The 11104-nt window shown below is 36.3% G+C and overlaps 1 pseudogene; it reads right to left on the minus strand.

Annotated features, from left to right (window-relative positions):
* Positions 1 to 1070: 1070 nt before the first annotated feature.
* LOC117394597 (lysine--tRNA ligase-like) lies at positions 1071 to 10458 on the minus strand (annotated as a pseudogene).
* Between the last annotated feature and the right edge of the window lie 646 nt (positions 10459 to 11104).

Below are 11104 nucleotides of genomic sequence, written 5' to 3' on the forward strand. Positions count from 1 at the left end.
TTAAGATATGACTTTATGTCCCTGTCAAAAAGAAACATTCTTGAAGCCTTTCATTTGCCGTGAGTGTAAAATACTCAAGCTTTCTCTTTTTTCTGCTGATCTTTATAATCTGCTCCATCTACTGCATACATGCAGGGATAGGCATTAGTTATACTGAGCAGCTTCTCAACAAACAGCCTGTCATCCATTTTGCGACAAGGTCAAAGTTCAGTTGATTTGAACTCTCAGAGACTGTCGTTTTCAAGTCTGGTGATTGTCGGGTGACACTATAAACTGCACAGCGACACGACAGCTCTTTAACAACGGTCGAGCGATGGAGCATAAACTGGCCTTTACTGGAAAATATTAATTCAACAAATTTCAATATTTCTGTCAGTTTAACTTCTCTATTAAATTAGTTATAATATCTCAGTACCAATTAAGAAATGCAAAATATTGATTTAACTGGCCCAGTAGTCACAGTGGAGATGACCATATTTACACACAGCACTGCTTTATGTTGTTGGAGTCGGTCAATTCCAAGTCCCCAACCTGCTGTTGGGGGGAGGCCATATTCCAGAGCTGTACAGAAATCTTCATCAATCTCCACGGCCTCCAAATCACCAGCTGCTTTTGCCTATTTACAGCCAGGCAGCAGTAATGGTTAAGGCTCTGGACTCTTGACCGGAGGGTCGTGGATTCAATCCCCGATGGGGGACACTGCTGCCGTACCCTTGAGCAAGGTACTTTACCTAAATTGCTCCAGTAAAAACCCAACTGTATAAATGGGTAATTGTATGTAAAGAATAATGTGAAATAATGTATAATGTGATATCTTGTAACAATTGTAAGTCGCCCTGGATAAGGGCATCTGCTAAGAAATAAATAATAATAATAATAATAATACAGCATATATGTTAAAGAGCAATTTGCTCATTCATAGACATTCAAATTAAAGCAATTATTTTTTTTTTAATAACATTTCAAATTGTAATATTTACAAGAAGAAAATGAAATTCTATTCTATTTTGTTTAATATTTGTGTAAAATACTGCAATCATTTTTTTTAATTATAGTATATGCCACTGTACTTTGCTTTACTCAGACTGTACCTTGGCTTGTTCTTCAAACAGTTCCCGTTGTTTGTGTGGGTCGTTCAGCTCGGTATAGGCATTGCACAACTCCTTTTCCATGACAAACAGTTCCCGTTGTTTGTGTGGGTCGTTCAGCTCGGTATAGGCATTGCACAACTCCTTTTCCATGACAAACAGTTCCCGTTGTTTGTGTGGGTCGTTCAGCTCGGTATAGGCATTGCACAACTCCTTTTCCATGACAAACAGTTCCCGTTGTTTGTGTGGGTCGTTCAGCTCGGTATAGGCATTGCATAACTCCTTTTCCATGACAAACAGTTCCCGTTGTTTGTGTGGGTCGTTCAGCTCGGTATAGGCATTGCACAACTCCTTTTCCATGACAAACAGTTCAAAGCGTTAAGTTAGTCCTTTCTCTGAACGATGCCTAAAACAAACAAAGTGGTCTTCAAAATAAATATACATACTACATAATTTTTTTAATTTAATAAGTTGACTCTTAAGCATTTATGTTAGAAATTTACATGGATAGATATGATTTTGTGCTTAAAGGTATTCTAAACTAAACTACATGTGATTATTGATTTCCAATCCCAGGAAAATGGTTAGTAGCTAGTTGAAGTCATAGTACAGTGGGCTGCTAAAATGTCAAGTGTCTATAAGCAGAATGTATGCAGAAGTGAGCGTACTATATTCTTTTTTCCATGTGTGTCAAATCTTATGAAGGTCCTCATGTGCAATTTTCTAATTTTAAGGCCATTTTTACCTGCCTTGTAAGCACCATCTTAAAACAACTTCAGTCTTTATCATGTTGTTTTGCATTATGAGGTGTGATAAATATTACAAGATGATATTGTTTCAAGGTGCTGCTCACGTTATATATATATATATATATATATATATATATATATATATATATATATATATATCTTGTAAAGCTGTCCTTGAAATACCCAAACTGAATTTCCTTAAAATCTCAAGTTCAAATCAGACTAAAAACATGGTGTACTGGTTGTGACAGGGTTGTGTTCTTTTTTGTGGGTTTTTTGGTGTATATTTTACATTTTAAATGTCTTGTCATTTTGCCAGTGGACTCATGACCTGTGGGTGATCACAAATGAAGGTGGGGTGGTGCATCAAACCTCAAGAAAGTCTCCTACCAACTGCAAAGAAAAAAAAAAAATCCAGCATTATAACATGCCACAAGCATCCCCTGCATTTTAGAAATGAATAGAAACAACATGCTTCTCATTTGTGTGCCAAAGTATTTACTCAACAACATTCTAAATGCTGGTTCAGTGAAAATACGACAAAATATGAAAGGGAGGGTTTTGTCCCTTTGTAGTGTTCCAAATTAATTCTAACAGATAATAGTTTTAAAAATGTATTTAATGAACTAGAAAAGCCATATTTCCAAAATGTTAACTATTTGCATGTAGATGAGACTTAAATAATGAATTCTTATATTATATATAATTTATAAATTCTTATATATAATTATATTATTATTATTATTATTATTATTGTTTTTCTTTTCTTCCGAGACCTCATCGTAGGCTTATGAAATCGGGTGTGTAGGTAGGTGGCTATGTGCAGATAACAGGTCTGGTGTCCAAACTTGCGCAAGTCACATGGTTTGGCAGCCATATTGGATTTTGTGGAATTTGTTAAAACGTCTATGTATCGGAAACCGCTTACTGCAGAGTTCTGAAAATTGCTATACATGTTGAGGGATAGTCCATGATTAACTGTTGTTAATATGAAGCTGATTGGTTATGTGGTTTGGCAACCACATCGATTAATGACATAAAAATATGAAATTATCAAAATTCAAACATCTTCTTCTCTGAAACCGCTTATCCGATTGAAACAAAAATTGGAATACAATATCTTAGTATGGTCATATGTTACGCTTGTTCAAGAGAAGTTGCTACTGTGAAAATCATGGCATCCACGCTGCATGACATCATCAAAATGCGCAACTGGCTATAAAACTGGCTATGCTGCACCAAAATGCACGAAATTTGACACAGATGTAGAGGACTATGGGATCTTGTGCCATGGTCAATATGGCAGCCTTAAGTCACATGGTGCGGCAGCCATCTTAGATTTAATGACATTTTTTGTGCAATTTTCAAAAGTCTTATGAACGGTAAATAGTACAGCTGTGAAAAATTTTGTAAATAGTGCGCTCATGTCCACGATTGATTCTACTTAAGGAAAAATGGATCGGTCACATGGTGTGGCAGCTATGTTGGATTTTGCGTGAAACGTTTAAACAACAACTCCTCATGAGCCCTTTGGCCGATTGACATGAATCTTGGTTATACGTTATCTTTGTACTGTCCTCTAAAAGACTTAGTCAGGAAAAGTTCCTACATCAAAAAACAGGACTGCCATGAGCCAATCAATATGGGTGACATGCCAGTTTGCCCATATTTTACCCTGAAATGACACATTCCCACCACTAGGGGCAGCTGTTAACATGAAAAACTCAGCAAGGTATAGAAAAAAAATCCTAAAGCAGCCATTTTTCACTGGTGTTTAACAAGAACAGTTTTACTAACACATGTCATTTAAAAAACAGTAATTACAGTGAAAAGGATTATATTTAGACGTACACATAGTACAGTATACAGACACATACTGTAAACTAAGAAAACCTTTTTTTAAGAAATGTTGCAGCTGCATCCACGCGAAAAAAAACGGCACTATGCTTGTTAAACTAACACAATCAAAACAATTCAATGCATAAAACATCAGCTTTACAAGGCACATGAATATAGTTTTCTCAAAAATCGTTATATAATTATTTTTACGACTGAACTGTGGTCAAACACAGTCACAAATCCTGAATCTGTTGAAACGAAACCGCGTGTGTAATCCAATTTAAAAGATGCATGTGACAAGGAGGGGGGAGGGAGGCGGGGGGCACTTTTGGAGCCGTATCCTTCATTGAAATATTTATTTTTGGTAATCAAATGTATAGACAGAACGCTTCACAATCGCTTGCTCTATAAAACCGTTGTAACGGTAAAGATCGCTTAGTTATTCATGGAGAATCCCCCCAAGAAGCGGACATTTTAGTATAATTCGAGATTACCAGCTTCTCAGCCGTAATGCTGTTTGTTTACTTATTTTCGTGGACATGCAGGCAATACTGATACACACTAAGAATTTGAATAAAATTACCGTCTTCTCGGGCTGTACAAAAATGTTCTGTTATCACATTTTTTTTACAACGCTGTCGTAGCTGAACAGAAGCCAAAAAAAATGCACTACTCGTTTTACTGATATGGCGTCTATGTTTTTTTTTTTTATTTCATAACTACAGTGATAGTTATAATTATTAAGACTAAACTGATAAAACAATCGCAAATTCTGAATATGTGGCAACGAAGCCAGGCACCCCAGATAGCCAATCGTTACACTATTATCACTTTCTATTGCTTTACGAATGCACATTAAATGATAGTTGTAGCGTGCACTGGGGAAGGCAGCAGCAGGGCTGGTAGGTGACGCAATCACACACAAAGACATAAACCCGATACACGCTCCTTGCAACGGAGCCGACTGTTTTGTACAGCGGTATCGGCGCTATGCTTTAGTGCGAGGGGTCCCGGGTTCGCGCCCGCCCTCTGCCTGTGTGTGGATTGCCTCGCCCTGTGTGATGCGCCTGCCTGCGGGAACCGAGAACGCTACAGTTGCATTAAAATATACAAGAACCAATACATGCTGTAGACTTTATTTTATATTGCAAAATTAAGAATAGGTCACCACACGCACACAAACTCAAACAGAGCGATTTCCAATTTAGAACAATGTTAGCCTCTTATATGCATTATTTTCAAAGTATATGACTGCATACTATTTAGAATTGTGTGTGCTTCCAAATAAAATTTAAACAATATGACTTTTTTTTTTTTAAGAGTAAACAACTTTGATGAATAGGAACAAGGGTGCAGAACTTCACTAAGTCAGTAGACCCTGTTCTAAAGGCTGTGCTACACTTGAGACAGTCTATAGATCAGTCATACTTGAAAAAAATCATCATAGGGACCAGGCTGTCTATCTGTTTTCCTGTTGCTAAACAACAGGAAGACAGACAGACAGAAGTTCATTATAAACAGCTGGTTAAGTGATAGTACCATATCTAAAAGTCTTGCTGCAGTCTTTGGTGTACTGCACTCCACCCCTTTCTCCTCACAGAGTTTCTCAAGAAATTGACAAGCCACTGGAAAAGCACACACACTATTTATTAATATACTTACTAACACACACTACTGTAGGACTGAATCTGCCCTCCTGAATGGCCATGGCACTATTTAAAGTGATAGGTGTTTCTACTTTCTCACACTCCAAACCTGCATAATAATATTAGTCTAAATGTTTATGGCATGAAGTAGTCATGTCATTGTATTGTTAGTGTTTTTATACCCACTAATGTGGGTTTCACAGGCCCTGGTTAGCACTAATCAGGATCTAATGGACCAGGTGTTTGAAAGAATGTCAAAAATGCTGTAACGTTCTAATTTCATTCTCTAGGAATCTAAGTTATACAGGGTTTGTTCATTAAAAACTCTTCACGGCATGTTATTGGAAAAGTGCAGTTTGTAAATCCCAGACCCATTGCCCTGCTATATAAAATCTCAACTACTGTTGGTAGCCAGGGATAGGGCAACTGGGGTCGATAGTGTTTGGCTAAAATGGAAAATAAAACCACAGGGAGAACAAGGGAAAAAAGATCACACACCTTCAGTATCCAGAGTATGTGCAGCTGGTAATTTCACACCCAAGACCTTCTCAAGTTCATCCATCATCCTCATTCTTCTAAAATTTGTGTCGTAATTAAAAATGTTTTAAAAAAAAATTTATGACATTGCTTGGATATATCTATAAATTGTTATTTCATTTCCTGATCCTGTCAAAACCATTCCTCTGTTCCTGATGGAAAGAAAAGGCATGAGTGCCAACATAATAAATTGCTGTCATAAAACGGAATGTCAGAAAGGTATCAAAATAAAGGAGGCCCATCAGAGATCAGGACTGAAATGGGTTGCTTCACTGATCAGCCATTCATTAAAGCCAAAGAAGGAAAACAAACCCTTAATATCAAATCTTACGGCCAATTGATAAAGCAACAGCTCTATTAAAGGCATTCACTGTACAGGGAATACAGTAACAGGCAGATCTAATACCCACAGTAAAGAAATGCTCCTATTAAATGGCTATATGCAATACCTGATAGGAGTTTCTCAGTGCTGTCCATCAAGTCGTTGTAATCCGCGTAAGCCATGTAAAATTCACAAGTGCTGAATTCCGGATTGTGTGTTAGGTCAATGCCTTCATTTCTAAATTGACAGCCCACTTCATACACCCTGTCCAGACCTCCTACAACCAACATCTAGGCATAACATAGTTTATAACAAGTCATTACCATCCAGATACTTATATAAATATAAAAACCAATATCTAAAATATAGATCAACTCTAGAAATTAAATAAAGAAGGAATTCAATGTTAATAAATATTTGAAATATTAAACACAAATAGAAATAATGGTCTATTCATTTTTTTAGATAGAAAATATATATTAACATTTTAAATCACGCAATTACGCACTTATGTTCTAATAATAGATATCTTGGAGATATCTGTTCCATTTGGGTCTTGCTACACAGACGGGAAACTGTGTGGGCCTTGCAGAAACAACCTTTAGGAAGAGCTCAGGAGCAATTCTCAGGTATAGGTCAATGTTCAGATCATTGTGATGTGTGATGAATGGTCTGGCAGCAGCACCTCCAGCAATCATATTCATCATTGGGGTTTCCACCTAGAAATGACAAAAACAAGTCCACTTGTGCAATTTTTAAACAGCCACTCTGAAACTACAGTAGTGAACCTGCTCTATCACATACATCTCTCCATTGTATTTGAATTATATTCAGTGAGCTTGGCAGTGTACATAAGGGGGTCTATAAATCCCAGCCAAACAGACACTGAATACTTTAAAATAAAATACAAGGAATGTATTAAAATGGTGTAATAGCTTTTCAAATATATCTCCAGAAACCCCAGGCCATCCAGAAAACTCTTCAGATATTTAAATATTGCTGCTCTTGTTATGAATTTCTGCCTCACAGACTCATTCATGCTCAAGTCAAGATAACGCTGGCGGTACCTTTTCTCCTAAAGACATAATGTCAACAGTTTATAAAAAGGTCAGAACAACCAGAACGTACTGTTTGAGCTGGCTTACAGAGAACAGCTATAGGCATTCCCTTACTCTGGTCTTTTGGTGTACTAATATTAGACAATAGAAAAAACATCTACTAAATACTACGACAGTGTTGTATATAAATGGCATGCATAGTCTCTATTATATCAAATGTTCTGTGTTTATGGATGCTAATCCATAATTGAGTAACAATACATTTTACGCTTTCCTTACCAAGATGCATCATGAAAGGAATACATTTAAAACTGGCCTGTATAAGTTGTATTCTGTTTGCTAACAAAACAAAACACACACACACATCTGTAGAGTCCTGCTAACTGCTCTTTATGATACCTAAAACGTCCTTGGTACCTGGTCTTTGAGGCCAAAGTGAAGGTGTGGGACCATGTGCAGATAAGGAGACAAAAGCATCATTTTGGTTGGCACAATGCTGAGCTCTCCTTTCTTGGTTTTGGTGGGATTTCCTTCAACTCCAACAATATCCCCACGATGGAGATCCTTGATGATTTTCACAAACTTCTCCTCAGACTCGTAGAATCTAAGAGAGATGCAGAGGCTGGTTTAATTATATTTCTATAAAGTTTGAACATTTGAAGTTTCTGTTGATGGTAAAACTATAAGTAGTAAACACATGTCACCAACAGTATTGTTTATTATAATTCTTGACTGACTAAACAACACAAGGTCAATTGAAGTTACTAATAGTACATAAAAAAACCTCATCTTATGACTAGAGGGCATGGGTGGATGTTGACATGTTATTTTTTTAACAAAATGTTTAAATCTCATTAAAGTCGACAATGCCGGTTCTATTGATCCATATGGCAAACATTTATATCAGATGTGTTATGCACTGTGTTCCTTTGTACATCCTTTTTGGACAGGAATTCAAATGTTCTATTCACAGATAAGCAGTTTACGTGCTGTACATACTGGAGATTTGCCATAATCTGTAGTTTATCTCCTTCCCCTCTCAGGTCGTAAAACACTAGTTTTCCACTAGCATGTCTCTTGGCATGAATTCGACCTGGGAGACTGAAAAGAAAAACTTTTAGGTCAAAGTAATATCTGCATCATCTTACATCATTGTAATTCAAAAAGGTAAACTGTCATAACAGGTTCATGACATCCATGTCAAGACTGATACAATGCGCTGATGGGAAGAGTGTGCTATAAAGAGCTGTTGATTTTGGTGTGATAGGGAAAGTTCAAAACAGGGTTTTTACATGACACAATTTATATCAAATAACAGATACAGCATAATGTTTGCTGTTACCGAAGCAAGAAGTTACCCAGTATTCACAGAGATAATGCAAGATCTATTTTTTAAATTATTTTTTTATAATTTATCTATTTGAGTCAGGAAATACAGGTAATCTGTGAAGGTTGATAACATCCTTACAACTTTTCTAAATGAGAAATTGGTAACATAAAGATGCCAATTAAATGCAGCACACAAAACAGAAGGCCTGGCTCAAACATAGCAGACATTACTTGTGAGTTGTTGCAGTTCAGTGTACTAGTTCATGTACAGCTTGCCCTGCAATGTTTGTATGTTATCGGACAGTTTGATTGGTTTTGTGCTGAATGTAAAGTACAGACTGTGCACTTTGTCGGAACGACCGGGTCTCGTCTGTTTTTAATATGTGTGATATTAAAAACAGTTGAACGTTGAACTTATGAGGATAAGTTTCTTCTCCATTTTCTTTCATCTGCCTGATAGCCTCAGTCCGGAGCTCGGTGTATTTCTGTTACAATATTTAAAACACAGTCATAAAAAGTTACACAAATCCTAACGGGTAACGTATGACTGTAAATGTTGCTTTGATTCTAGAAGTCACCTGGCAACTTCAAGCTGTTGTTGTGGGGAAAAGATGAACAAATGCAAGTCAATTCAGTTAGATCATTTTCCACAGTTGCAGATATGACGGCCAAGTGAAATCAGGACTACCGAGTCAAGGGCACATACTGTAGACATATATTCTAGCTCAGTGCATATTGTAGCTCAGTGTGGATGATTCTTGTGCAGTGTCTAAATTAGCGAAATCTTATTCTGTCAGTGATTTTCTTTGGTATTTCAGTGCACACAGTTTGTATAGTCTTCTTAAGATAATGTCTGTTAGAAAGAGCCTAGAGGGATCATTAAAAAGGAAGTCTTTTTTTCTTATTTGTTTACTGTTCTTTACCTTTTTATAATGTTTGCCATCATTCTGAGCGGTTCATATGCTGCTCTTCGATCAGCCAAAGTGTCTTTTTTAAAAAGAAGAGCCACTACGATCCATAGCATGTCATTTGAAGCTACTCAGTATTTAATAAAATACCCTTTCACTTCCATCATTACTATACACAACATTGAGGACATGCACAATGACTACTGTTTTAGACTTTGGAGTGATTTATTAACTGTAACAGATAACTGTAAACAGACAATGTCTTTGAATGTTTGTACAATGGTGCTCATGGGAAATATGTGTTCCAAGGAAACATAATTCAGGCCTGTTGAAAAAGCAGTGGCTTTCTCTTTACAAAGATTCAGATGGTTTAAGATAGCACAACATAGAAAACTAAAACTAAAAAATAAACTGAATGTTATCTACCGTTTTGTTTTAAACTGAAACTATGGGATATTTACTTTGAACAATACCTTAACAGTAAATATGCTAAATAAATATTATGTATGGGCTGCAATGGCATAAAAAATTCCTGTGCAGTGTTAAAATTCTAGAGATATCTGTGACCATTCCTCATTGACTACTACCTTGAGTTCATTTTGGTTGAAAATCTCTGTTACATATAAAAATTAAAAAAAAACATCAGTATTTTGTCTTTTTGTGTAAATGGACTGAGAGAGAGAGAGAGAGAGAGAGAGAGAGAGAGAGAGAGAGAGAGAGAGAGAGAGAGAGAGATTTGTATTCCAAAAGAATGTCATAATGGTGTGCAGGCCATTTACACAACAAAATACAAATGGTAAACCCCTTTACATTCTGATACACTTACACTGTGCATACAATATATAATTACTGTATATTATAAGAATACCTCCAATCTAATGTACTAAATACAGATTATTTTTGTAATTATCTCTGTTAAAACTAATGCAAATTCTTACAATAAGTAGTAAAGGTGTTGACTTACATGGGGTTCTAATTCCATTGTATCTGTGATAGCTCCAGTCCCGTCATTTTCACTGAAAGGAAAAGCACAAACATTACTGGCAGGACTGAGACCTTGGCTGTGGATGACAGGGGCACCAGTTATCCTTTTGAAAATCCATCCAGTACTTCACAGGACCCGCTCCATTCAGAAAGCAAACAACCTACCTTTTTTTCTTGTCTTAGAATATATGAAAATGTCTTTAAAAAAAGGCATTAAACTACAGGCTAATGTATATCAAAATAGCATGATGAATGATTTGTTTATTCTTATGGTCCTGAAAATCTATTTCCAGTACAGTATGTAGATCAATCTGTGATCACTGTTATTTCTTGAGATCTCTCAATTTTGTTTACAAGCCTAGTAACTCGAGGAAGTGGCTATGATGGTATTTAATACAGTATTAAAATGTACTGCTAACTAGACCATGTCAGATGAATTACCAACCAAGTAAAACAAGAAGGGAGTAAAGCACCACCCTGAGATAAGAAAAGAGTATTAAGTTTCAAGATGCATCAGTGGGCCGTTTGTAGTTATTTTTATCTAAAATGATATGACTGCTTATTAATGCTTACTTCTGTATAGCATTGTAAAGCTTAAGTGTAAAGTAAAACATAATGAAAGTATTCAGTTAAATTAACAAGTA

This window comes from Acipenser ruthenus, chromosome 3 (assembly GCF_902713425.1).
Source record: "Acipenser ruthenus chromosome 3, fAciRut3.2 maternal haplotype, whole genome shotgun sequence".
Taxonomy (NCBI): domain Eukaryota; kingdom Metazoa; phylum Chordata; class Actinopteri; order Acipenseriformes; family Acipenseridae; genus Acipenser; species Acipenser ruthenus.